Below are 27170 nucleotides of genomic sequence, written 5' to 3'. Positions count from 1 at the left end.
ATTAATAAAATGCAGGATAACAAACAGTATTTAATAGATATTTTCAGTGGTGCAGAGTTTGGATTTGGGAATCAGAACCATTTACTCAACGAAAACTACAGTTCTCAGTGTTGGCAAATTGTATCAGTGATCCCTAAAATAATTTTACCACAAACCGAAATACATTTTCCCCTCCTATGGGATACCTTTCTCTATAAGTGAACCATCTTTAGATGAGATTATATATCTTTATAACAGTCAAAGTTGTCATAGATAATATAGATCTCACCAGTGCCTCTTGGATATATGATCAGAAGCACCTGATGGGAGGCAGGCTGGGCACAGGCTCAACCCTCTGATGGCTTTATCACAGTCTTTCTTTTATCCCCCAAACCATTGTGTGGTTTTTCCACAGCACTGCAGTGTCTATGCCCATCATGGAGATGCTCCAAAGTGGTCACTGCCACACCAAGCAGAGCCCATGAGAGGATTTGTGGCATCACATTGGCACCCAAATCCTCCAGGTCTGGGCAACACGAGCAACCAGAGGCTCCTTCCCCAGCAAACAGCTTGGTTGGATGCACAGCTACAAATAAATAATGATTATGGAATCATTGAATCAGAGTCATTAAGGTTGGAAATCAAAGTTAAGGTTATTAAATCCAACCATCAACCAGCACCACCACCATGTTCACCACCAGGTCATGTTCCCATGTGTCACTGACTGCTTTGGTCCAATCGTTAGAGTTTGTCCTCTGGTCTTTAGACTTTTATGTTTTTAGTAATAACTTGATTTTAGGGCCTGAAATGGCAGGAGACACATTTGTCTGTAAAGTATCACTCTGCCTGTCCTTGATCGACAGACATCCTTGGGACTCCTGGGTAAGGAAGGCTGATTGTCCCAGTGGAATTAATTTCTTATTGATTAATTCAGGAAGAACTTCTTCACAGGAGGGGTTGTCAGGCACTGGAAGGGGCTGCCCAGGGAAGTGGTGGAGTCCTCATCCCTGGAGTTGTCCAAGGAATGACTGGATGTGGCACTCAGTGCTCTGGGGTGGGTGACGAGGTGGGGATTGGTCAAAGTTTGGACTTGATGATCTTGGAGGTCTTTTCCTCAATGATCCTGGGATTCTTAAGGAAAGGTTCATTTTTGGCAGGAGGCATTCATTCATAAAACACATGCACCTACCTAAAATTAAAATTCTCTGTGTTTATGTGAACACACCACCATAAATATTAAATCTTGCTGGTGCCACTTACGGTAATATCCTCTAACCAGAAGAACAACTTGTAAATCACAGAATTATCACTGCAACCAGAACTCCATAATAACAAAATGATTAGAAAGCCATAAGAACCAAAGTTGTTTTGTCAGGATCATTTACTCCCTGATCACAGAGCTGATAGAAAGGGGCTCTGGGCTTAAATGATAGATGAGAGCCATTAATAGAACCAGAGACCTTCCAGGGGGGATTGCAGGCAAAATTAAAAGGGAACTTTAACAGTCTTGGAGGGTTTTGAAACCTAGAGAGAGGTTGGGTGTTGTAGGCTTGGTATAAGATGCAGCTTCTTACATGTATAAATTTCACTATTATTTTGACTGCTGTACTATGGGCTAGAAGATCCCCTCTTACCTCCTCTGTTCACCTCTGAACACATCTTGGCTCTGTCAAAGGCCACTTGAAAAAAACATGAAATAGCTTCCTGATGACCTAAACCTCACTTTTATCTCTCTGGGACTCTGGTATTTGACAGTCAACTGGGGTATAAAGCCCCATTGCAAACTGCACAAATCCTTTGTTTCTAGAAAACACTTTCCTGGGTGAAATCCCGGCTGTTCACGGGAAATGTTTGTGTGGTGGTTTGGGTTGGGAGGGACCTTAAAGATTTGTTTGAAATATTTTTTTGTGTCTCACAGATGCAGTTTGACTTCTCTCTCTGTATTTATCACTTCAAGGTGAAAACAAACATCTCCAGCTCCAAACGCTCTTGGGATAATCCATGGAGTATTTATATCTGCTCTACCAAGCTCCCCTCAGCTGTTACTGAACATGCAGATGTCTTTCTATAGGTAGCATGAAAATAAATAATAGTTTTGTATCATTCAACAAGTTCTGGTTAAGAGACTCTTGCACCTTAAAACCTGAGGTTATAACTTCTGCTCAAGTTGACTATTAATGTGTTGTTTGTGAACAGCAGCTGCTGCAGCCACAACATCTCTGTCTTTGTAGAAGAAAAATCAACGTTTTTAACATTGAAATATGTGCCCGAATGCTTTCAGTGTAACGTGAAAGAGATGGAATGTTTCTGTGCAAGAGGAATGTTTGAGCACTTAGTTTTGTTTTAAAGGCTTTGGAATATCCTGTCACCAGGTGAAAGATATTTATTGCAAAATGGGAAAAGAAGTGGCAAAGATGAGAAACTGGGAAATTTAGGTATTTAGTTTTGCCAGTTAGAAGCGGAAATGCCTACAGGCATTTTATTTTCACTGTCATGATATCCATATATCATTATCATGTTTTATGGGCTGATTCCACAGCCTGGGCAGCAGGGGAGGGGCGATTCTGCCCCTCTGTCCCCTCAGGTGAGACCCCACCTGCAGAGCTGCCTCCAGCTGATGAAGGTCATGGAGCTGCTGGAGCAAGTCCAGAGGAGACACCAAGATGATCAGAGGCATGAAGCAGCTCTGCTGTGAGGAAAGGCTGAGAGAATTGGGATTGATTCAGCCTAGAGAAGAGAAGCTTTGGTGTGACCTAATTGTGGCCTCCCAGTGCCTGAAGAAGCTGGCAGGAAACACAGAGAAAGACTATTTACAAAGGCCTGGAGGGATAGAACAAGGGAGAATGGCTTCCCACTACCAGAGGGCAGGGTTAGAAGGATTTTTTCTCTGTGAGGTGGTGAGGCCCTGGCACAGGTTGTCCAGAAAAGCTGTGGCTGCCCCATCCCTGGAAGTGTCCAAGGCCAGGTTAGATGGGGTTTGGAGCAACCTGGGATAGCAGAAGGTGCCCCTGTCCATGGCAGGGGGTGGGATTGGGTGAGCTTTGAGGTCCCTTCAAACCCCAGCCATTTTGGGATTTGTGATTCTATTCGATGTTTTATTAGTCTGTGATGGACACCAGTGTGGATGAAACAACCTGTGGTTTCAAGCCTGTATTAATTAATGGTAATGAAGTCTTGCAATCAGTGAAATCTTTAGGAAAGCTAAAGGTATGTTGAATCAAGAGAAAATCCTTGCTTTGGTTTCTCTGCAACCTCACAGTGGGCACAGTTTTGCGAAGAGGGAAGAACTGTTTTCCCCTGCTGCAGTCTCTCTCCTGAGGCTCATTCTCTCCCCACTGACATGGGTTTTCTTTTCCCATAAGATCTCAGGAAAGACTTTGGAAAGAGGCATAATTCACTGGATGTAACAGGAGGGGGAAATACATGACAAGACATATGTTAATGCCCTGGCTCCCCGCTGAGAATGAGAGTGATATTTAATCCAGAGTTAAATACCATGTGGCTTTGACCTATTGCTAATGAGCTGATGTTTGGTTGAAGGTTGAAAGGCTGCTCAGGAGAAGTTTTAAACTGAAGTACTTTGGTGGTTTTGCTGCTTGGCCATGAACATGTGCAGTGTTACCCTGGGTGCTGAGGACATGCCCCCTCTCTGCCTGTCCTGAATCACAGAATATGCTGAGTCAGAAGGGACCCACAAGGATCATCAAGTCCAACCCTTAGCCCTGCACAGAGTCACACCATGAACCTGAGAGCATCATCCAAACACTCCTGGAGCTCTCTCAGCCTTGGTGCTGTGCCCACTGCCCTGGGGAGCCTGTTCAGTGCCCAACCATCCCCTGGGGAAAGAACCTTTCCCTGAGATCCAACCTAAACCTCCCCTGACATGACTTCAGGCCATTCCCTGGGGTCCTGTCCCTCTCCTCACAGGGCAGAGCTCAGTGCCTGCCCCTCCTCTTCCCCTCCCGTGGAAGCTGTAACTACAATGAGGTCTCCCCTCAGTCTCCTCCAGCTGAACACACCAAGTGCTCTCAGTGTCCTCACAGGGCTTCAAATCAAGGCCCTTCCCCATCTTCATTGCTGTCTTTTGTACACTCTCTGATGGCTTCATATCTTTCCTATATTGTGGTGGTTTGGTGCCCAAACTGAGGGAGCTCTGCTCAAGTTCCAGCCTGTTTTTCTCCTTTCTGAATCACAATCTCAGATCACATTTTCACTGTCTCACTGAACTCTGTTTTGACATAGACAAGATCTGAGCAAGTTTTCTTCCCACTCTTTCTCTGTTATGTAAATTCACAGAGCTACATTTCCCTTGTTTTAAGTTTCAGAGTAGCTGTGCTTTGGCTTTTAGATCTCTGGAATTGGGGACTGGCACCTTTGAAGCTGATGCTCTGTGTTCTCCCTGGGGACAGGCCCAGGTAACTGTGGCTGCAGGTGCATGCAAGGAACCCTTGGAGTTCTCCCCACAGAGAGTCTCTGGAAATCCCTTCTGTGCTATTCCCCACACAAGACTTTGGATGGATAGAGGACATTCAAATCTAAAATGCAGATGACAAATTCCAAAGGCAAGAAGTTGAAATGACTGTCAAGTAAATATCAAGGCACTTTTGAAGTGAGTCAGAGCTAAAACAGGATCTACCTGGGACCTTGCTGCCATCTGGCACTTCCAAGTTTTGGATGCTTTGTGTACCCAGGAAAGGGAACAGAGCTGAGGAAGGGTCTGGAGCACCAGGATTGGCTGAGGGAGCAGAAGGGGCTCAAGCTGGAGAAAAGGAGGCTCAGGGGGGACCTTCTCACTCTCTGCAACTCCCTGACAGGAGGAGGGAGCCAGGGGGGTTCAGGCTCTGCTCCCAGGGAACAAGGGACAGGATGAGAGGAAATGGCCTCAAGCTGTGTCAGGGGCATTTCAGGTTGGATATTGGGAACAATTCCTTCATGGAAAGGGTTGTCCAACCCTGGCACAGCTGCCCAGGGCACGGGTGGAGTCCCCATCTCTGAAGGGGTTTAGAAGACATGTAGATGTGACACTTGGAGACATGGTTATTGGTCCAGCTGCTGGTGGAGTTATTTCAGATTAATTCTTCATAATTTCATGAGATTTCAGTTTGTTACATCCATCTAATCACTTACACAGAGATTCTTCCTGTTCTTCCTGTTTTTCTTGGGTTGACTTTGTGGTTTTTGAGTTTTAGCCTCAGCTCTGGGGGAGGCTCAGAAACCCCTCTCTTGTATCTCTTTTAGCTCCCCGAACCCGTGTCCCTAAAAAAATGGTGTGATTTTCACTTCACACTGTGTCTTCCTGTGATTTCCTGAACATTCTTTAGGTGCTTCTCTAATTTCTTATTTTCCTTTCCTTCCTATTTCACTGCAGATGCCTGGGGATATAATGATGATTCAGCCTCCAATTTACCTGATTCATCATGTTAAATCCAGTGACAAAATCTGCTGCTCTTAAATCCTGTAATACTGGGGAGAAAATTTGTTTTCTAGCCAGAATGCATTATGGCTTTTAGGACTTGGAAACTGCAGCCTCAATAGCATTACATTTATTTTTTTGTTGTTGGGTTGAATTATTTTTGTTCTGTAGGAACAAAAGTCCAAGAAATTATTTTCATCTTTTTATTTTCTTTTTTCCCCTCCTTTTTATTTCCCAGGATTAAGACCTTTCAGTCTCAAGGTCTTTATTTCAATGAGTAGTTCCTACCTCTTCTGAAGCTCCGTGGTTTTTTCCCCGTGGGCTTTATCATCAATCAAATCTTTTAAAATGTCATTTCTGTTGCTTCCTGTATTACTATTGTGATTTTTACCATTTTAGATGCTGCAAACTGAACTTGCATTGTTACTGGAAGTGGAAAACGGGCTCATTAGATCCTTGCTTAGCTGATTTTTTCCATGAAATAGGCTGGTTATGTTTTGGGGGATTGATGGGAGAGGGGAGGCCTTTTTCATACTAAAGTGTATTGATCTGGAGAGTCTGGGATGAAAATATCAGGGAATCCTGGCAGTTATTGGCACTCCAGAGCTGGCTCTAGGACTGGCTGTAAACTATGCTGTGGGTGTCGACTCCTTGAGGTCACCACTGACTATCCTTGGATAAGAGAGGGGTTTTTGGCTTTTTGTGTGTGTGTGGTGCTGTCACCTCTTCCTGATGAGCAAACAAGTGCCAGGCTGGGCTGGAGGGACTGTGGTTCCTATAACTTCCCAGGGATTTGCCAGGCAATAGCACAAACACTGCAGAGGGGATGTGAATGCCCAACAGGCCAAGCTTTCTTGGCTCTTCCTTTTTTCTAGCCCAGACCCACTCCTGGATTCCAGCGCCTGTGGCTGGAGCAAATTCTGAATGAATTATGAATTTGTGCCCTGCAAAACTCTCTGTCTTGAGCACTTCCTTGCACAACACGTTTCTCTCTGAGAACGCATTGCTTTAAAGCCCATAACTTGCTGAAACCAGTTATCACAGAATCCCAGAGTGGCTTGGGTTGGAAGGCACCTTAAAGCCCATCCAGCCATCGGCAGGAGCACCTTCCACTGTCTCAGGTCACTCCAAGCCCCGTCCAACCTGACATTGACCTCTTCGAGGAATGGGGCAGCCCTGGCTCAGTCCAGGTCTCCTGGTTCTCAGAACACCATCATTCCTGTTCAGTTTTCTTTTCAGGCTTTTGAAATCAGAAGTTATCCTTGGGAATCTTGAGAATCCAGGGTTAGGTGAGTGTGTTGGTTTGTACAAACCCCACAAGGCATGGCTGGACTGGAGGAATTTCCAAGGTGCACTGAGATCAGCTGGTGGCTCTGATGGAGAGGAAGGGAGGAAAGAGGATGACAAAATGCTCCACAGAAGTGTCAGATGGCTGGAATAGGTTTTCCATGTAGCTGCTCCTTAAGTGTCAAACCTAAAACTCTGATGAGATACAAGGGAAGAAAAGCTCAGGAAGGATTTAAAGAGTTTTCAGGACTATTTTTGCTAAGTCGTAGACATTAGGATTTTAAAAAATATATATATATAAAAAAAACTTGTTCTAGATGAAACCTGGGGCTCTAAGACGTATTCATGCACCCCATAATTCCTGGAGAGGGTTTCTTTGGACAGTTTCTGCTGTAAAAAGCAGGTCTCAGAAAGACATAAGTACAGCAGAAAATGCAGCAGCTGCAAAACCAGACGGAAACGAACTGTTGCAATATAAAGTCTGAGCTATCTGCGTGACATGTGTTTTGTTTTATTTATTTTTCCATGGCACTCATGAAAAGTCATTCCTATGACACCTATTGGTTTTTCATATGGCTGAATAAATGTATGTCTGGTGCGGTGAAGCTGGGCTGTGGTAGTGAGTCTGTAACAGGAGAAAATTCCAATGTTCACCCAGAAAAAAAGGCCCCATTCAAGATCTTGCTATTATTTGAAATATTGCCCCTCAGCAGAACAGGGAGTACACTAATTTCCTGCTTCAGATAATACTTCTGCACAGGTAATCTTTGCCCTGTTGAAGGGAGAGGTTTCAAATGTGCCTTCCAGGTCTAAATTTCATTTTGTTCCTACCAGAGGATTTTATCTGATGAGTTATGGCTGCAGGACAAGGGCCTTTCTCAGCACCAAATGTGGCATCAATTCATGAGGCAGCGCTGGCAGAGCTGCTCCTCTTGGACACCTGACAGAACTGACTGATGTCACATGTCTCCAGGGCTGCTTCTATCAAATCATATCTAAAAACCTTCTAAGACCTACATTTTCCCTGCTTAAAGGTTTGAGGAGAAGGGCAGGAGGAGGTAAAAGTGATGCGGAGTGTCATGAGTTTGACTGTGTTGGTGGGATTCAGGTATTAATTACTGGACTTTCCATTTCCCTTTAAAAGCTTTTTTTTCCTCTCCTCATTACTATCATTAATATAATAATTTAATAATATCTAATAGCCCCAAAGGGAAGGATCCCACCCTCACAGGGAAGGATTTCTTCCTAATATCTAATTCCTAAGAGCTGGACTATTTCAATGTGGCCTTTCTGCTTAGGCTTGGAATTAACACACAAATCTGTGCCATGGTCTAGTTTGTTGGGAGTTTTTGGTTTGAAAACTTCATAAAAATAAGCTTCCTTCTCTCTTTCAGTGGTCATAAAGGTGAAAGACCTGTCTTCATCAAACAGGAGCAGAGAAAGTTCATGTCTGACATGTGGATCTGACAAGGCAAATAGATGTATTACCTCTGCTTAGAAATGCATTTATCCCTAAAGTGGTTTCCCAAACCAATCGTGTATTAAATGCAAGTACCTGCTCTGGAAAACAGCTCTATTTTCATGTTGAATGTCAGCTCTTCACTCCTACTCATTTTTTTTGTCTTAACTGGATTCCAACCCCAGCACAGCTTCATTTTGCCCTCCGAAACTTTGTTTCATGGTGCTTTCTCATAATGTTCTGTAAAAGAGGTTTGAATGTCCACATAAATCATACTAATTCTTCTTTATTGTTTTAAAGGCTTATAGGAAATCTCCTCTTTTCAGAACCGGCCTAATTTTCACTATTTAAATCAAATTTCAACAGTTTTCCCTAGGTAAAACATCTTAAGCTCTAATACCTAAAGTGCCATTAGACCTTTTTTTTTTAATTATTCCAAGAAAGGGCTGTAGTGACTGCGAACCTGCTAATTAATTGCTGATCCTGTGCAAGAAGGGAAAACTTAATCCATTGCTCACCCAAAGGATTACAGTTTTTAAATAGCAAAGAAAGCAGAATTATGTGACAATTAAAGAACCACTATGCTGTAAAATTTAGGATGCTGAAGAATTCCCTCTGTGCTAATTTCCCCTGTTCTTACTTTCTTCCCTAATTGTTTAGTGCTAAAAACTGGGTATGGGGGTAAATCTACCTTGTGTGGTGTTGCTGTTCCATAACAATATCCTGGTCCTGGTGGTAATGTGGGGTTTTTTTGGATTATATTGGGGAATAAAGTTTAAACAAAGCTTTGCTGCTTTGTTCTTCCTTTGAACAATGTGAACAGGGTTAAATATCCTTTAAGGTTTGATATTTCCATTTATAATAATGACATGACTTACAGCTCTTGAGGGAGCACTTGACAGGAAGAGATGAAGCTTTCAGGATCTTTTATAAACCATGTGTCTACAAACCATGTGTCAGGCATAGAGTTAATAGGGTTTAGATCTGTTTGCTTCACAGATAACCCTAAACCCCAAGAAATTGTCTTAAAAGGCAAAGGAATGTTGCTGTAGGCAGGACCAGAGCGACCAGCCAGCCTGTCCCTCCCAGCCAGCACAAGCAGCGGCACCACTGGATTATCTGTTAGAATTGCCCTGTTTTTGCTGTAATTAATTTCTCTCAAATTATCAGCTCATTAGATGTGAGGGGATGATAATTCAGTGGTAGAAAGCACCAATTCGCCAGCACTGTTTGGCAAACGTGGGTGCCAGCAGGGTGGAGCTGTCGTTTCCCATGCTGGCCCTACGTCTGGCTGCCCCACCCACCTCCCCTCTTCTCCTGGAGTCTCCATGGTGCTCCCACAAAGACGAATTGGACAATCTGTCTTCAGGGCAGGAACTCTGATGATTTGTAGAAAAACTATCATCAGTGCTGGGACAGCCAATCTGTCACCTGGGGCCACCTCCCTCAACCTTCATTTCATTCCTCTCTACTGCAAAGCTTTTCTGCTCACCCTCTTGACTCTTCTCTCCCTCACTGAAACTCTGGAAATTGCCTCAAAATTGGGAAAATGGAAACACACCATCATTTAAAGCAGGAAGGGCAGCTCTGCCCATGTGGAGCTGTGTGAGGAGCAGCTGAGGGCACTTGGTGTGTCCAGCTGGAGGAGACCGAGGGGAGACCTCATTGCAGTTACAACTTCCTCGGGAGGGGCAGAGGAGGGGCAGGCACTGAGCTCTGCTCTGTAGGGACCAGGGACAGGACCCCAGGGAATGGCCTGGAGCTGTGTCAGGGGAGGTTTAGGTTGGATCTCAGGGAAAGGTTCTTCCCCCAGAGGGTGGTTGGGCACTGAACAGGCTCCCCAGGGCAGTGGTCACAGCACCAAGGCTGCCAGAGCTCCAGGAGTGTTTGGATGATGCTTTCAGGTACATGGTGTGACTCTTGGGGATGGTCCTGTGCAGGGCTAAGGGTTGGACTTGATGATCCTTGTGGGTCCCTTCCAACTCAGCATATGCTGTGACTCTGTGTGATTCAGGATGGGCTGTGTCCAGCCTGCCCCGTGTCCATGGGCACTCTGCCCTCTGCCAACCCCACAGCAGATCAGGATCATGGAATCACAGCCTAGTTTGTGTGGGAAGGGACCTTAAAGCCTATCTTGTTCCAGCCCCTGCCATGGGCAGCGACACCTTTCACTATCCCAAGTTGCTCCAAGCCTTGTCTGACCTGGCCTTGGATACTTCCAAGGATGGGGCAGCCACAGCTTCTCTGTGCCAGTGTTTTACCACCCTCACTGTCAAAACTTGTTCCTTATCAGAGCAGACAAGCCCTCTCTGTCCTGTTATCATTCACACAGTTCTTCTGATCAGCAGGAACAGCCTTCATGGGACATCCAGGCATGGAATGGCCTGAGACTTTGGCATTGCCACCATCTTGTTCCTTGACACATCCAGGTGAGCCCCAAGGACCTACACATGGATCTACTCAAGGTGATACAACATTCTGCTTTCTCTGCAGCTGTTTCTGCCACCTGCAAGGCCAAGATTAATTGGAAATTTGTATTCCAGTGCTTCCTGAGGAACCAAAGGCTGTCACCTTTTGTAGTGAGGTAACTTGTCATGATTAATCAAAGGGTGGTGTGAGAGGAGCTGTGTAAAACAACACATTGCGGTGTCTTGGTGGGCTTTTAGGAGCATTCCCTGCCCTGAATGCCACTTGGAGAAAACACAAATAGAACCATAGGAAGTAATAAATAATACATTGACTTAATTCTGCAAAGAATTAATGTTTCCTCTTGAGGGGGAACAGTCACTCACACGACTCTTTGAATTTGCTAATTTTCAAGATGTCACTTTAGACCTTTCTGGGAGTGGCTGAATCTCTTTTGGGGCTTTAAACAAAGAGTCTGACATACAGCTGGAGACTTGGCTGGTGGTTCATCAGCTGCTAGGAACACAGAGCTCATATAATGGGGATTATTCACAGCTGTTCTGGTTTAAAGTGTTGTGGCACCACTTCACTGCTTTGCTCTGTGGGCTCCAGGCCTCAACAGAGGTAGAGGATGCCAAATTCAGGGTATAGCATAAAAACATTTATATCTATTTATATATATTGATATCAGACCTGTGAAGAGTCACAATATTCCATATGATTCTAGATGATGACTTTTTGTGCTAATTTTGTACCTACCTGGTAAGATGTGGTGTATGAAATCCTTTTTTGGGCAAAAGCTGCTTTTAAATTTAGGTCAAATTAATATCTATGCATTTTTCACTCTCAGATAGCAATTTTTTTATGGCTGGTGTGATTTTTCTGGTGTGAAATGTCAAAAATTTTGGTTTCTCTGTGCTGGTTTCACCTTCTACCATCAATAATAGCCTTTGGCAGAGGTTTATAAAACTGACAAGTTGTTGGATATCAAACAGATTTGCCCATGGTGAAACATCTTTTTGGCTAAAACCTTTCTCCTATAAATCAGGAGCACCACTGGTTGTTTAACTGACAAATTTTAGAAGTCACTGACTGATGACAAGTTGCTTGTTCTCACTTTTTATTTTAGAAATGCCGTGCAGACAATGAGAACCCAAAATAGTCAACAGCTCTTGATTAATATATTTTCTCAGAAGGGAAAAAAACCCCCATCTTTTGAATAATTTGCTGCTGTTTGTACTGAGCACACGAGCTGACAGCAGTGACTGCCTTAATGAATCAATTAAGGGCAGTACAATCTGGGTTGGATGGAGCTGGGGGTGGCCAATTGTGTAGCCACCATCAGGAGAAAGGCTCAGCAAAGTGAGAGAGATCCCAGCCAGGCGGTTTGTGCTGCAGAGGTGCTTTGGGGAGGTGGAGAAGACAAGGAGGCAGGTGGTGGAAGAGGAGCAGAATTTGACTACCTGTGTGTTTGTGAACATGGTAATTATCTTTGTTGCTTAGGTTGGATGAGTTCTGGTCCCTGGCCTGCAAAGAGAAGAGATGGATTTTTGAGGGGTAGAAATTTGTCACAAGGTGCTTCTCCCTGAATTTGTTCAAAAAGGAGGAATACGACTCCTGTGGCAGTAGCAGCAAGAAAATTTGCTGCCTCTTTGCACTGTCAGCCTCAGCCATAACATTTTTTTTTGTGGAAATATTCTCAACCTGGAGTGTTTATTTGTACTTGCTAATGGTATATGAGAAAAAAATTAATATAAATTTGGGGTTTCTTCTGTTAAGGTCCATCAAAGTTGGGACCTTTTAAGGTGAACAGTTCACTGAAGTCTGTGGGATTCCTCTGACCTAATTCAAGCCAAATAACTCCAGCTGAACTGGAACATTTCTCACTGAGAAACTCTCAGCCCTATGTTAAAGACCTCTGGCAGTGGAGCAGCCATGAGAACCTTTGGTAATTTTCTTCAGTCATTAATTATTTACACCTTTATTTCAACAGCTGCCTTTTTCCTCTGTGATTCTGGCACTTTTCCCCTTGTAACCCTTGGAAATTGATATCTGTTCTTCCCTAGGTGAAGTACTTGCTCCAGCAGGTTTTTGTTATCCTTTTTGGCTTCCCCAGCTGTGATCAAAGTGCCCCTTTCACTCTCTCTTTGATAAACTAAGTGCTTTGACCTCTGCAGATCTTGCTCTGTGGTCCTTCTCTCTAATCCCTTAATATGTTTTTGTAGCTTTCCCCTTAACACTCTCCAGTTTGGAATTATGGAGCACTGCTCAGATAAATCTTTTAAATGGTTGTTTTCTAAGACTTGAGAACTGTCCAGACCTTTCACTGTCTTCAGAGATAGGAGGTGAAGGATTGGTCATTCTGTTTTTCTCTTCTGTACATCCATTCATTTACTGAAAGACTTTTCACCAAAACTTAAACCATTTTCATCCTTTTACTGAAGACAACAATTTTTTTGTACCTCAGGCACATGTCATTCAACTTACAGTCAATTTAAGTTTGGATATTTAAAAAGTATTTGTGTCAAAACTCTGATATTTAGAAGAAATATTTTTGTCTTAGGTGAAAGTAGTTACACATTTGCCCGTGAATTTGTGGATAATTTATATGTATATAAACTGCTTCAAATGCAGATGGATAAGCTTCCAGAAAGGTTTATTCCAGTCTGAGCTGAAGGTCTCCAAAGGGTTGGAAGAGACCTTAAAGATCATCCACCCCCTTGCCTTGGGCAGGGACACTTTCCACTGTCTCTGGTTGCTGCAAGCCCTTGGATCAGGTGTCCTGTCCCTCCCATGGTTTCTTTTTCATTAAAAGAACCTTGCACACACACAGAGGAGATGCTGCAGTGCTCTAATTAAACCCATGTTTCAGCCAAGTTGTTTGGTTTGCTGTGCAGAAATTGCACATTTTATGTAAAACTTAATTTGAGGGACTTGACAAACTGTACAGGGGAAAAAATCAGGTAATGGATTGGTTGCTGCTCAGGATAAACACTTCTGCTGTTGTGTACAGAAGCATAATGTGCTGTGGTAATGCTTGATTTGACATGGAACATGATGGATATTTTGTGCATAAAGTGGGGTAATTTAACAATTTGGTAGAATTAAGGCTTAACAACAAAAGACAGTGTTTTTTTTCATGCAGTTCAGATTTAAATTGGGGGAACTGTAACCATTGCACAGTGCAAAAACTACAAATGGTTCAGAAAATGGGCTTAGGAAAAGTGATACCATTAACATTTAAAAATAAGAAGGTACCCAGGCAAAGTAACACTGTTTGTGTTTTCTGTTCTTATGAGGTATCAGCTCAAGGCCACTTGGATACTGTTCTAGAAAACTTTAGATTTAACAAAAACTGTTTTTGCTTGTTTTTCATTAAATAGCTAAAAGGAGACACAGAAGGAGATTTACAGTAGTCAAATTAGATGTACTGTAATGTAGCATTAAATTATTTCTCCTGTAATGATCCTTCACTGTGCTATTTACTCTGTGATGTTCCTACAATTCTGCTGCTCTTCATGTGAAATCTGAATGTCCTGCACCTGATTATTTCAAATCACCTGATTTCCTCATTAATGCTTTGGATTTATTTTGCTTCCAACATGTTAAGTTGATTAGAGGGATGGAGTTCCTCTGCCATGAGGAAAGGCTGGGAGAATTGGGATTGTTCAGCCTGGAGAAGAGAAGCTTTGGGGTGACCTGATTATAGCCTTCCAGGACCTGAAGGAGCCAACAGGAAAGATGGAAACAGACTATTTACAAGGGCCTGGAGTGACAGGATAAGGGGGAATGGCTTCCCACTGCCAGAGGGCAGGGCAAAATGGGTTATTGGGAATAAATTGTTTCCTATGAGAGTGGTGAGGCCCTGGCACAGGTTGCCCAGAGAATTTGGGGTTGCCCCTGGATCCCTGGAAGTGCCCAAGGCCAGGTTGGATGGGGCTTGGAGCAACCTGGTCTAGTGGAAGGTGTCCCTGCCCTTGGCTGGATGGGCTTTGAGGTCCCTTCCAACCCAAACCATTCCATGATTCCATGACGCAGCAACTGTTGAGGACAGTGACTGCCATTTGCAGCACAGAATTTGTGTTTCTCTCTCCATACTGTGAATGAAGAAGTTGCAAATCACCTCTAAAGATGTGAAAGTCAAGCAAAGAGCTCTCAGGGACAGGGAAACAAACTCCTTTGATTCCCAGCCAAGCAGAGATGCAGTAAAGGAACGCTTTGCATTTCAGATGAAACACACCTTGGGATGTATAGATAATCCTGGCACCAGCTGGGGGGTCTGTGTGGAAAACAAAGGTCACCATCTCCCAGGCAATGCTCTCATTTGCATGCAGGAGGTGGCATTTGTTTTGCAGCATTTGAGTGTTTGCAAACAAGCCTGGGAAGCATTTTCACAGTGAGACTGTGTGGAACATATGGGGTTGTATTACAGTGCGTACATCAAATTCCTGTTTGTGGGGGGTTGTAGGGAAGTACTCAGGGGAGGGGGCTCTGGGAAGGACAGCAGAGAATCACAGAATTGTAACACATCCTGAACTCAGTGCTCTGGGCTGGGTGACAAGGTGAGGATCAGTCAGAGGTTGGACTCAATCTTGGGGGTCTTTTCCAACCTCAGTGATTCTGTATAAAGGTTTGCTCTGAACAGTAACAGTGAGGAGCTTTAGATCCACAGTGGTCAGTGCCTTTCCTGTAGTTTGTTCCTGGTTTGCAGCAACTTTTCCTTAGGCTCTCTCTCCCCCAGAATGGAAACCACAGGCACCTGGTCCTGTCGGGTCACACTCTGTCCTCAGACAGGAGAAATGGTTTTGCTGCAGCCCGAAGAGCCAAACCTCCAGTGTGTCCCCATCCTCCCCGAGGAGGTTGTGGAGATGGCTGGTGGGATGTGAAATGAGGTTGGAACAGGCTGCCCAGGGCAGTGGTGGAGTGGCCATATCTGGAAGTGTTCTAAAAACATGTGAATGTGGCACTTGGGGACATGGTTTAGTGGTGAACATGGTAGTGGAAGACAGTTGGACTTGCTGATCTTGAAGGTCTCTTCCAACCTTAACAACTCTATGATTCAATGAAATGAGTTTGTCCCGTCCTAGGCCCACCTTTGGTAAACCTGTCGGTGGGGCAAGATTATATTTCATATACATTTGTCAGCTGAATGAGCAGCATTTTCCACTGGTGTCATCATTTCTACAGAGAGTTGTCTCCAATACTCACCAGTCAGTGTCTAGGACCCCTCACAGATACCAGACTGTTCCTTCTCCTCATGGCACAGTAGAGAGAGTCTTCAAATTAAAGGAGATTTACAACCCAAACACAAAGAGATGATTATTTATCTGCACTTGAACTGAGATCATTTGCACCTGAAGTAGGTGTGGAGGTTTTATCAAGAGTTTGCTCTGCTCATACAGTCCCTGTGAGGGCTGTGGGGCATTCTAGTCATGGAATCATGAAATCATTAAGGTTGGAAAAGAACTCTGAGATCACTGAGGCACATTGAGGTTCCCTCCTCAGCCCACATTTGCTTAAAAACCTGCTGAAGTTTGACCACAGATGCTTCAGGAGCAAATCTGGAACAACTCTTAGAGACTCAGGAGCTCTACCAGAGGCAGAAGCTGTTCCCTGGTGAGTGTACCTGAGCTGGGGGATGCACAGACACAGGAGCTGGGGAAGGAGCACATCGATTTTGGTTGGGAAAAATCCCCAGCAGAGCATAAACTGAGCATTTCTGCTTTATGTTTCAGTGCTGGAAGGAAAGGTGGTCAAGCAAAATAATTGAGGAAACCCCTGGGTAAAACCTCCCCCCCTTTTAGAGGAGCTATTAGTCACCTGTCAGAGCAATTAGTGGGGAAGGCAATTTGCATATAATTGCAGAATAATTGCCAATGTGCCAATGTTGGTGGTTTTTTTTTTTTGTTAAAGCTAATGTAAGTTAATATGCCACTGATGCTTCTGATGTAGCCACAAAACACACTTTAATATATAATTAAAATGTATAAACAGGCATTAATCTGAGTTAAGTTTCTCGTGTCACTTCATAGGAAGGTGAACATAAAATCTAAGCTTTATTTCAGATACTCCAAGCTACATGTCTATGACCAAGCAGCATTTTAAGTAGAGTAACAGGCTGAGGAGGAGCCTATCACACCCCCCACTAATTGTGAAATTTGGTGGGAGTTACTTTTACACTTCTAAAGTCATATTTCAAAGCTTAATATTATTGGACATGTTCAGGGCCAGATTGGACAGGGTTTGGAGCAACGTGGGGTAGTAGGAGGTGCCCTTGCCCATGGCGGGCATTGGGACTGAGTGATCTTTAAGGTCCCTCCCAACCCAAACCATTCTGTGATATCCTGAAATTTGGGGAAATGATGGGAGCTCTCAGGTGTTCTGGATATGGAAATCTCCACTCTCAGTTGGTGAAGCTGGTGAATTGATTGATTTAAATAATAACTCCTTGGGGAGGCTTGCAAAAAACCTGTTGTACCCTTGTATCATCTTTTGGGAAGTGCATTTTGCAATCAAGTTAAATCATAGCTAATGTTTCCCTCTGAATTTTGTCCCTTCAGGTTTTTGCCTGGTTTGCTGTTGAGGTAAGTATTTGATTTGATTTAAGCACATTGAAAATAGAGCTATCGATTGCAGGACTATAATTTACAAAATTGCAGCATTTTCTTTATGGAAGCTCTGAAAAATAAAGCAGCAGCACAGCTGGCTGTTTAAGGTAAGTAGGCAGAGAGTGATCAACTCAAATAACATAAAACCAACATGAATTCTCTCCCATCCTCCTGTGCTGAGAGTGAAGAGATAAAGTTTTATTGTCATTAATGTTATTTTTGGATTGAGCTAAACTCAAATGGCTCAAAATCACCAGAGCTCTGCAACCAGAGGAAAAACAGGTCTTTTGTGTCTTGTTAGTTGTGTGGTCTGATCATGGGAGATGTGAAATGAGGACATTTGTAGGGTTTTCTGCTTAATTTTTCAGAATCTTGTCTGAACTTGCATCTTATGGCTGTAGGAACATTTAGGGATGTTTTTGTTCATTTTATTTTTAATGCCCTTGCTGGAGCAGCTCATGGTGTCTGTGGTTCACCTTCATCTTCTACCATCATGGAATGGTTTGGGTTGGAAGGGACCTTAAAGTCCATCCAGTCCCATTCCCTGCCACGGGCAGGGACACCTTCCACTAGCCCAAGTTTCTCCAAGCCCCATCCAACCTGGCCTTGGACACTTCTAGGGATGGGGCAGCCACAGCTTCTCTGGGCAACCTGGGCCAGGGCCTCCCCATCCTCACAGCCAAGAATTCCTTCCCAATATCCAGTCTAATTTTTCCCTCTTTCTGTTTGTACCCATACTCCTTGTCCCATCACTGCAGTTCCTGATGAACATCCCTATCCTGCTTCCCTATAACTCCTTCAGACACTGGAAGGTGCTTGTGAGGTTTCCACTCAACCTTCTTTTCTCAAGACTAAACACTCCCAGCTCTCCCAGCCTGTGTCCATAGGGCAGGTGCTCCAGTCCTCTTATCAACTTTGTGGCCTCCTCTGGACTTGCTCCAACAGTTCCATGTCCTTCTCATCCTGGTATCCACCATTAAAGAGCAAACCCATGATTATTGAGTGAGGCAAGAACTCTTCAGCTTGCCTCTCCCCAGCATTACCCCAAGGCACCAGCAAGTCTCAGTTTCTATTCATTTTAGGAAGGCTTTGGTCAAGGTGCTCCTTGGGATGTTCATGTTGAATATTAGGAAGAATTTTCCCACTGGAAGAGTGGTTAAGCCCTGGCACAGATGCCCAGGTCAGGGGTGGAGTCCCCATCCCCAGAGGGGTTTAAAAGCCGTGTGGATGTGGCACTTGGGGACATGGGTTAGTGGTGGCCTTGGCAGTGCTGGTTGGACTTGATGAGGTCTTTCCCAGCCTTAATGATTCCATGATTCCTTAGGAAGCCCCAGAGCTGCCCTGTGGTCAGCACTCCAAAATCCAACTGCTTCCTGCCTGTTCCTGTGAGAAATGCAAATATTTCCTCATTTAGTCTCCAAATAAATCCATCAAATTCACTGGATTCCCTGGAAATCAGGAACTTCAGATTTTTGCAATATATGATTCTGCAGGCAGGAAGTTATTTTTCAATGAATTTTTACATAACTTGAGGTAATTGAGTGTTTAATATTTGCAATATTTTTACATTTGCTATCAGTGAGTATTTAAATATTTGAACATAAAATAAGTTCTTTCACCACACTAATAAAATCTAAGGGCCTAATAGTCACATTCATTATTAGAGTCAGTAAATTACCTTTGGTGAGTTTACTTTTACATCCAATATAAATACAGATTTATGAGCTTTCCTGTTACATGATTTATTTGCCCTTTTTATTCAATAAGATTATTTCCATCTTCCTAAACATCCAATATACATGAAAAGGGATTAAAGTGGAGAGGAATTATTAAAAAAAAAAAATTAAAAATAACGAACCAGATCACAATTTCTTCAAATAGAAAGCTCAGGTAAAAATTTGAAGCTGTTTTTTTGATGGGAATCTTGTGTAGAAGAAAATGGTGGCTTGTGGAATAGGAGGAGACATATATTTGTGTGCTGCTGCTTTTACTGCTGGGTTATTGACTTCAGAGTGTGCTTCGAGCAGCCTTGAATTTGCAGAAGTAAAACACTTCCCATTGGTACACATTTGTATTTAATAAATTGCATTTTATGGAAGTAGAAGCCTGTATTTACCAATTGCTTTCTGGAACCTGTGGGATTTTTCATCATTCCACTGAGAGCTATCTTAAAACTTCTGGTTTCTGAGTAACATCAGCCACTCTCATTCTTTCTGAGGCAGAGGAAAGACGTGCATGGGAAAACCTGTGACATAGGAGGCTCTGAGGAAATATTAAAGGAGAGAAATACATTTCTGAGGATGGAAGGAGGAAGAGAAGAGCATTAAGATCCAGCTGCTAATGGACTGTGTGGCATCTACCACTTCCAAGAGCTCTTAATGGCCTTTGTGACTTAGAAAAGGAAGATTTAAACTGAGTTTTAATAAATCTTTTGGGCCAACAGCTCAAAACAACAACATATTTACCAGCCCATTAACGCACTTCATACATTGCAGAATTTTGACTTTGTAGCTCTTAATCTGAAATAATTACCAAGTATTTGGATTCAGTGTCTTTGATTTACACCCAAAGACATCTCCACTTCCATTTTAGGGCCATTTTGTTGCCTTGAAAGCTTCTGATGTCACGAGCCCAGTCGGCCTATTTCATTAGATAAATTTTTCACTGAGTTGGACGCCTTCGTTTTTAGGAAGGGGGAGGTAAAATGGGTGTCTGAATATGAAATGACTTCCCTATTTTCACTTCAAAGGCTATTTGGGCCTCCTTCAAAGGGTTCCTTTGCCAAAGAGAAATCATGTTTTTTGAAAATACTTAAAAAAAAAAAAAAAGGTAAGAAAAAAAAGACTTTGTACTGAAAAAATTCATCCTCTGATGACTCGAGCAATCCTGGGCAGTGGTGATTTCACTACACTTAGAAGACTTAATCATGTAAGCTTTGATTGGCAATGGTTGATGCCTCAAGGCTCTTCATCCCTATAACTACATTTAAATTAAAAATAAGGCAAAACATTTTGCTACAACACGTCCCTCATGCTCCCTGTTTAGTATTCTCCCATTGTCACAGAGATTGCTGAGGGGAACCTTAATTTATCTGTTTGCCCTTGTGGAATGTCTGCTTAAACATCCTTCAGTGGAATTTAAGAGTCTTGATTTGCTGGTAATTCCATCCCTGGTAATTCTCCTTAATATTATTTAATTATTACAGTGTAGCCACAAGTGAAATATGGTGTTGTCTGGTGTTCATCACCTGAAGAGTCAGGTGACAGTGGGATTAATAAATAATGGGATTAATAAACAATTCCAGCCTCATTGCTGAGAAAAGGGCCTCGCACAACACCCTCTGAAATGGATGGTTAATATTGCTCTTGATTTAATGAGGTTTGAATCAAGCAAGAAGGGAATTATATAAAAGAATCCCACTTTTCATCCCCGTGTGTCTCCAGCAGGTCATGGCTCTAACGTGAATTCCTTGGAGGAATTGTGTCTCTGCTGGGGCTGTGGGTGGCAGAGGCAGATGCCTGTGGTTCCTGAACAGAAACCCAAGGGAAAACTGAATATTATTTATTGAAAATAGATGGAGATTTTATTTTGAAAAAGTTTTAATTTTTTTCCTATTTTTCCCCCCCAGGAAGTTTGCTCCCATGTTTCCCTTTTCACTCTTCAACTGAGTTGTTCTCCACAGTAGCAATCCACATAGCAAAAATGACTTTTAATGGTTCCTTTTTTCCCTAAAATAGGTAATCCTGTATTATATCCGAAGAGATGATGACACATAGAAGTGAAAACTTGACCTCTTGGCCTCCAGAGGAGGATACTTTTCTTCTAATGTGTTAAATATGATAAGTCCATGAAATGCTGAAATATGGCTTCAAATTAAAAAAGGGTAGATTTAGAAGGGGTATTGGGAAGAAATTCTTCCCTGTGAGGGTGGTGAGGCCCTGAGAAGCTGGGCTGCCCCATCCCTGGAAGTGTTCCAGGTCAGGTTGGATGGGGCTTGGAGCAACCTGGTCTAGTGGAAGGTGTCCCTGCCCATGGCAGGGGGTGGAACTGGATGGTCTTGGAGGTCCCTTCCACGCAAACCTGTCTGAGATTCTATGATTTTATACTTCTGGAAATAAATTTCCAGATCAGATAGAAAAATGCAAATATATTTATTTTTAGATGCCAATCGCTGGTTGATTTCCAGCTAAGCATATTCCCTTTAGGCATTGGCTCTGTGACACCTGAGACAGCAGGATGTCTGAAACTCTAAACCCAAACCAACATGTCTTTGCAATAGGAAACATTCCATAGGTTGGAATAGAGGTAAAATTTCTTCAGGCTACATTTCTGACATAGATTCAGCCCTGAAAGGTGAAAGAAGTTTTGATTAGAAATGTAGACTTTTGGAGCAATAAGTCAGTTTTGTTTTCCAAAGTTTGTCCTTGCAGTGAATTTGTGTATAGTCCAGAATAAGAAACAAAACCAGTGAAGGTTAATTTTGGAAAAAATAGGTGGCTCTTGGATAAATTGTTTAAGCTGTTATTGTTGGTGGTTCTTGGGTTTTGGTGGGTTTTGGTGTTTCTTTGTTGGTGGTGGTCATTCTTGTTTTCCTTCCATCTCCAATTTGGGAAAAAACCCATAACATTTAATAATAAAAAAAAACCCTCTTCCTTTCTTCCTTTGCCTCACATTTGCCTTTCCAGGGAAACCCCCAAGAATTTAACTTTGGGTTGGATACCATCCACTTTCATAGGAAAAAGAACCCATGAACTTGGTTGGTGCTTCCAGATATTCCTGAATTGTGGTACCCCTCAAATGAATATTCCTGAAATACTGGGTGTGTAGGAGAAAAGGAGTTGAGTTGTCTGAGACAGAGAGTTCCCTTTCACAAGAGAAAACATTTTCATCAGCCCCCCCCCCCCTTGTTCTCTGCACACACAGTTTCAGGGGCTGAAGGGCCTTTTAATGGAGAGGAGATTTGTTCCCTCCATTTCCCGTCGCTGATCTCTCCTCTTATATCACAATGACTCGATGACACAGGAGAAAATGAAGTGCCCTCGCTGAGCCTTTATGGGAGGAGAAACCTGTGCCTGGTTAACGCTGTCTGAGGTGATAAATAACCCCTTGGCAAGGGCTGCTCTGGTATTCCAGCCTGGTTTTTTCCAGCAAACCTGCGGCAGATTGGCTGTAATTGCTCACTGCTCTCCATTAGTGGATCTCCCTGCTGGCAGCTCTTTAATAGTTTACATCTCTCGGGGCTGGAAATTACTATTTTAATTAAAACAATTTGTTTCAAATGGGGCTCCCAAATTCCCCATATGATGTTTTAGGAGCCTTGGGTGAAGAACTGGAAATGGAGAGTAGCAGTTGTTTTGAGGGTTTAGAGTGAGGCTGGAAGTAGGAATTGGGAGTTTCACATAATTTCCAAGGCCTGGACTTGGAAAGGGAGACAAAGACTCCAAGTACTGAAATTGGGTAGGATTGAGATTTTGTCTTCCAAACGTTTTATTAATTCATCATGGAAAAGACTGTGTTGAGTTTGGATGTCACTGTCAGGAACATGGTGGGATTCTTGGCGTTGTTCTGTGCAGGTCCAGGATCCTTTGATGATCCTTGGGGGTCCCTTCCAACTCCGGATATTTTATGATTCTGAGAGTTTCATTTTAACTTTGTTGTTTCCTTTGTCTTTGTGCAGATTGAGAGAAAAAGTGATTTTCTGCTGAAAATGAGACTACTCATAAAACATTATGAGTTGGAAGGGACTCACATGGATCATGGAGTCCAGCTCCTGTGTGGATCAATCCTGAACCTACACTGGGTTGCTCTTCCTCTGCACCCAGGAAGGAAGGAGACCGAAAAGGGGCTGTGTCATGGAAACCTTCTAGGCTTTGAAACTTGGGTTTGCTCTCAGTTGGCACTAATTTTCTTTTAATTTTAAATTATATTTGAAGGTATTATACAATGATCCTGATGGGTCCCTTCCAACTCAGGATATTCTATGATAACATACAAAAATATCTGCTCATGCTCTGTTAGTTGCAAGTACCCATGGAAAGATGTGGGTTCAGTGTTGGGGTCCATGGTGGGTATCAGCCTCCCACCCACCTTGAGGGAACATTCCCCATGCCCTTCCCAGACAACACAGCTATGCAACCAGGCTCCCTTCTTCTGTCTCTTCAGGCTCGTCAATTAATTTCTCCTTCAGTGTTGGCTCAGCTTTGTTTTATGGTTCCTTTTCCCCTCACAGCACCAAAGGCAGCTCCCCTAGTTTAAGGCAAGCCTGGCTTGGGCACTCAGAGCTGGGATTTAAGTGATTTCAGACTCTCCAACTGTATCAAACAGGCATTTAATTCATGTCTGGCAATAATTTCCTGGATCTCTCTTGCTTGCTTCCATATCCATGGCACAAATCCTGTGTTTCCTAAGATTCAGTGGAAAGTGTAACCCCTCTCCCAAGGCTCAGGGTCCATCCCATGTTGTGCAATTTCATCCCTATTAATGAGCATGGATTTATGATTTATGCAGGATTCAGAGCAGGGTTCTTCAGTGCTCCTCTGCACAGGCATGGAGCAGATGAAGCCCTGGAACATCTCCTTGTGGAATTTGGAGGTGTGGGAAGCCCTCTGGGCACCCTTCCACCCCAGCCACAACCTCTTGGGACTTGGGGGTGCCAAGACAAGGGTCTGATGATTCCACAGCTGCTGGGAACATCTGCCATGGGATTTGGCAGCCCACAGCAGCCCGGGGAGCCAGACCAGGCAAAATTATTGACCATAAAAAGTTTTTGTTGAAATGTCTCGTTTACAGGGACTTGGCTAAAAACTCTGTGTGCCGGGGCATGGAGCGTGGGGAAGGCTGGAGCTGTTTTCTGGAAGGATCAGGCCCAAAGCTCCTGCCTTCCGTGGCTTTAAATGTCTGGTGATGGAAGAGCTCTCTCCGTAATGTATCATGCAGCAAAAGGATGAAAGATTGAAAGTCTGGGATTAAAACGGCTCAAGGTAGAGAGGTTGAGATCAGAGAATCATGGACTGGTTTGGGTTGGGAAGGACATTAATGAACATCCAGTTCCAACTCCCTGCCATGGGTAGGGACACCTGCCATTAGATAGTATGGGGGATAGTGACAGGACAAGGGGAATGGCTTCCCAGTGCCAGAGGGCAGGGTTAAATGGGATATTGGGAAGGAATTCTTGGCTGGGAGGGTGGAGAGGCCCTGGCACAGGTTGCCCAGAGAAGCTGTGGCTGTCCCATCTCTGGAAGTGTCCAAGGTCAGATTGGATGAGGCTTGGAGCAACCTGGGCTAGTGGAAGGTGTCCCTGTTGATGGCAGGGGTTGAACTGGATGTGCTTTAGGGTCCCTTCCAACACAAACCATTCTGTGACTCTCTGATCTGGTTCCCGTGGAGCGATGCCATTGCCTGACAGGGCATAAACTTCACAAGTCTGAGACTTAAACCATTCCTGATAATTTTTTTTTCCAACAAAAACTCATTATATACTCTCGGATTCAGAGGAAAACACACTCAGTGACTTGCAGCCCCTAATTCCAGGTGACAGTGACAGCCTTGCTGCTTCTCCCACCTCCATTCTTCCGTTTTCCCTGCTCTGAGATGCTGCCACTTCCCCACAGTCTCAAACAAGTTTCCCTTTCATTACACCTGGAGATTTTAGCTCATTATTGGAATTTGTCAGACACTTCCAGCATATTTATCAGGAACAAAACAAAAGCAAAACATTTGCACGGTTTTCTTGTTAACTTTTTTTTTTTTTTAAAGCAAATATCAAATTATAGTGGTTTTAAATGACACTTGGTTTCATAACAGATTGTATATTGTGATTTTCTTCTTATAGTCATAGACAGGTTCTGGAGGCAGCCTGGAAAAAGACAACCTGGAGAATGAGTTGTTTTGGATGTATAATGGCTCTTGCTGTGATTTATGTTACCTTTATGAAGACACAAGGAATTCTTTTGACAATTTAAATCCCTACACTGAAATAAGTTGTTTGGGTTTTTTTCCTGTGCTGTCAATAATTTAAACACCACCAAGATTTTAAAGTCTGGCTCACTAAACTGTGATGGGTGATGGGTTTTGAATGGAGTTTTGTGGAAATAGAGAGAAATCCAAGGAAAATTTTGGACACCCCATCCTTGGAACTCTTCAAGGCCAAGTCAGACAGGGTTTGGAGCAACCTGGTCTATGGAAGGTGTCCCTGCCTGTGGCAGGGGGGTGGAACCTGTGAAAACATGTTTATGAATCACAATTAATTATTTAATTGTCCAAAACTTCTGGATTATTTGCTTCTGAAGGAAATGGAAATGAGGAGTAACGAGTGAACTGAGGCCGGGAAAGTTGACAGGCAATGAAAAATGAGGAGAAATTGTGGAACTAAACATCCCTTTTTCCTTGAGGATGTTTTAACTGGTCTTGAATTTTTGAGTGTTGATAAAGATTGAGATAAAATTTAATGTCAAAGGTAGCAGAATTGCTGCAAGGAATGAGACCAGGTCAGGATATGACCAGAGATTTAGAAACTTGACCTGCAAGGTACAGCAACAGATGTAAATTCCTCCTATAATCTCATATATTACTTTCTAAAATTTGCTTTGCCTTTGGTCAGGATCCTTTGAAATGTCAGGGAGCGTGAGGAAACACATGGATTTCCAGCTGATGACTCTGTTTTAGGGATTGTCCATGTTGGAAACTGTTTTTGGTTTGGAGCTGAACATGTTTTTGTAAGGCCCAGAGGACGGTGGATGCTTACAGATACAAAAAGTGATTAATGTTAAGGACTAACAAATCTTGAGCCTAAACTCAGCTTTTCAAGTAAGTAATCCCAGAATCATTTAGGCTGGAAAAGTCCTACTTTTAATTGATCATCACCTTATAAATAAAATCGTTTATAAGAAAAATTAAGGAATTCATACCGATTATTTTTTTTCCTCCTGAGTATGACACAGAAAGAATTTTTTTTTTATTTTTGGAGCCTACAATTTTAGACTTCGTATACAACTTCCAGCTGGAAAAAATAGTAATCCCAAGTTATAAGACGCTTATCTGATTGTCACGTCAACCTCAAACACAAGTGTAGCTCCCTCAGTAGACCCATAATAAAATTGATAGTTATTTAATATCCTGCATACTATTATGTAGATGAGAAAAATAAAATGAGCTTTCCAAGCAGCAAGAAATATTTTGTGTTTCTCAGTGTTGGTTTTAGTGTTGTTTGGTAAAAAAACTTCCTTTGAAGTTTAATTTCCATTGCAGGAAGCTGCTTTCTTTGGAGCAACAATCCAGGAACAAACAAGCAAGCAATCCTGTAAAATTAATGGGATTAATTAACATGTGCATGTATTTGGGAAGGATCCATAAGCATAAGAGAGATTTACTCTCTCGTCCCAGACTGAATAAATTTCCATGAATTTCCTGGGAGATTTTTAAGGCATTTTATGGCCTTGTTTATAAAAGGAAACTTGGGATTTTGAACTTGATTAGTTTGAAGAAATACTCAAATGAGCACATCCAAGCATTTTGTAAAGCCTTTCTTATTATCTTTGTAAGGTTATTATTATCTTTCTTTATAAATAGAAAGAAGAACTGATATATTTTTCATTTCTGATTTGAAACAGAGATAATTTTTTCAGTAGTTTTTAGTAATAATTTACTATTTGCAGTTAAATGTTGTGAGTGGATTCAACTGAGAGCCCTCACTTCAGCTCCCTGTCTGACTGACTGAGCAGAAAAAAAACATTCCCTGTTAACAGCTCCTTCCTGCTGTTTTTTCCAGAATCCCTGCCTATAAAATGCATTTGCTCTGTGTTGGTGCCAAGCTCTGGAGTTGTTCCTGGGAAGCTGAAGCTCACACAAGTGCCAGGACTGCAGTCTGTGCAGAATTCCCTTCTGGAGGAGTCCCCATCCCCGGAGGTGTCCAAGGAACGACTGGGTGCTCTGGGCTGGGTGATGAGGTGGGGATCGGGTACAGGTTGGACTTGATGGGCTGGGAGGGCTTTTCCAACCTTAAAAATTCCATGATTCTATG

At 43.0% G+C, this 27170-nt stretch overlaps 2 long non-coding RNA genes across 3 annotated transcripts; both read left to right on the top strand.

Annotated features, from left to right (window-relative positions):
* The first annotated feature begins 944 nt into the window (after positions 1–944).
* Positions 945–27170, top strand: LOC113952832. Its single transcript, XR_003529667.1, has 2 exons — positions 945–1084; positions 27136–27170. It is a non-coding gene; the product is annotated as an uncharacterized LOC113952832 (long non-coding RNA).
* LOC113952833 lies at positions 14601–19581 on the top strand. Of its 2 annotated transcripts, none has more exons than XR_003529669.1 (3): positions 14601–14964; positions 17105–17128; positions 19371–19581. It is a non-coding gene; the product is annotated as an uncharacterized LOC113952833 (long non-coding RNA). The 2 variants fall into 2 exon arrangements; XR_003529668.1 differs by lacking the exon at positions 14601–14964 and adding an exon at positions 16068–16160 and having other exon boundaries at positions 19375–19581.

The sequence above is a fragment of the Corapipo altera genome, unplaced genomic scaffold (assembly GCF_003945725.1).
Source record: "Corapipo altera isolate COAL_440 unplaced genomic scaffold, ASM394572v1 180, whole genome shotgun sequence".
NCBI lineage: Eukaryota > Metazoa > Chordata > Aves > Passeriformes > Pipridae > Corapipo > Corapipo altera.
This window is presented reverse-complemented; position numbering and strand designations above follow the sequence as displayed.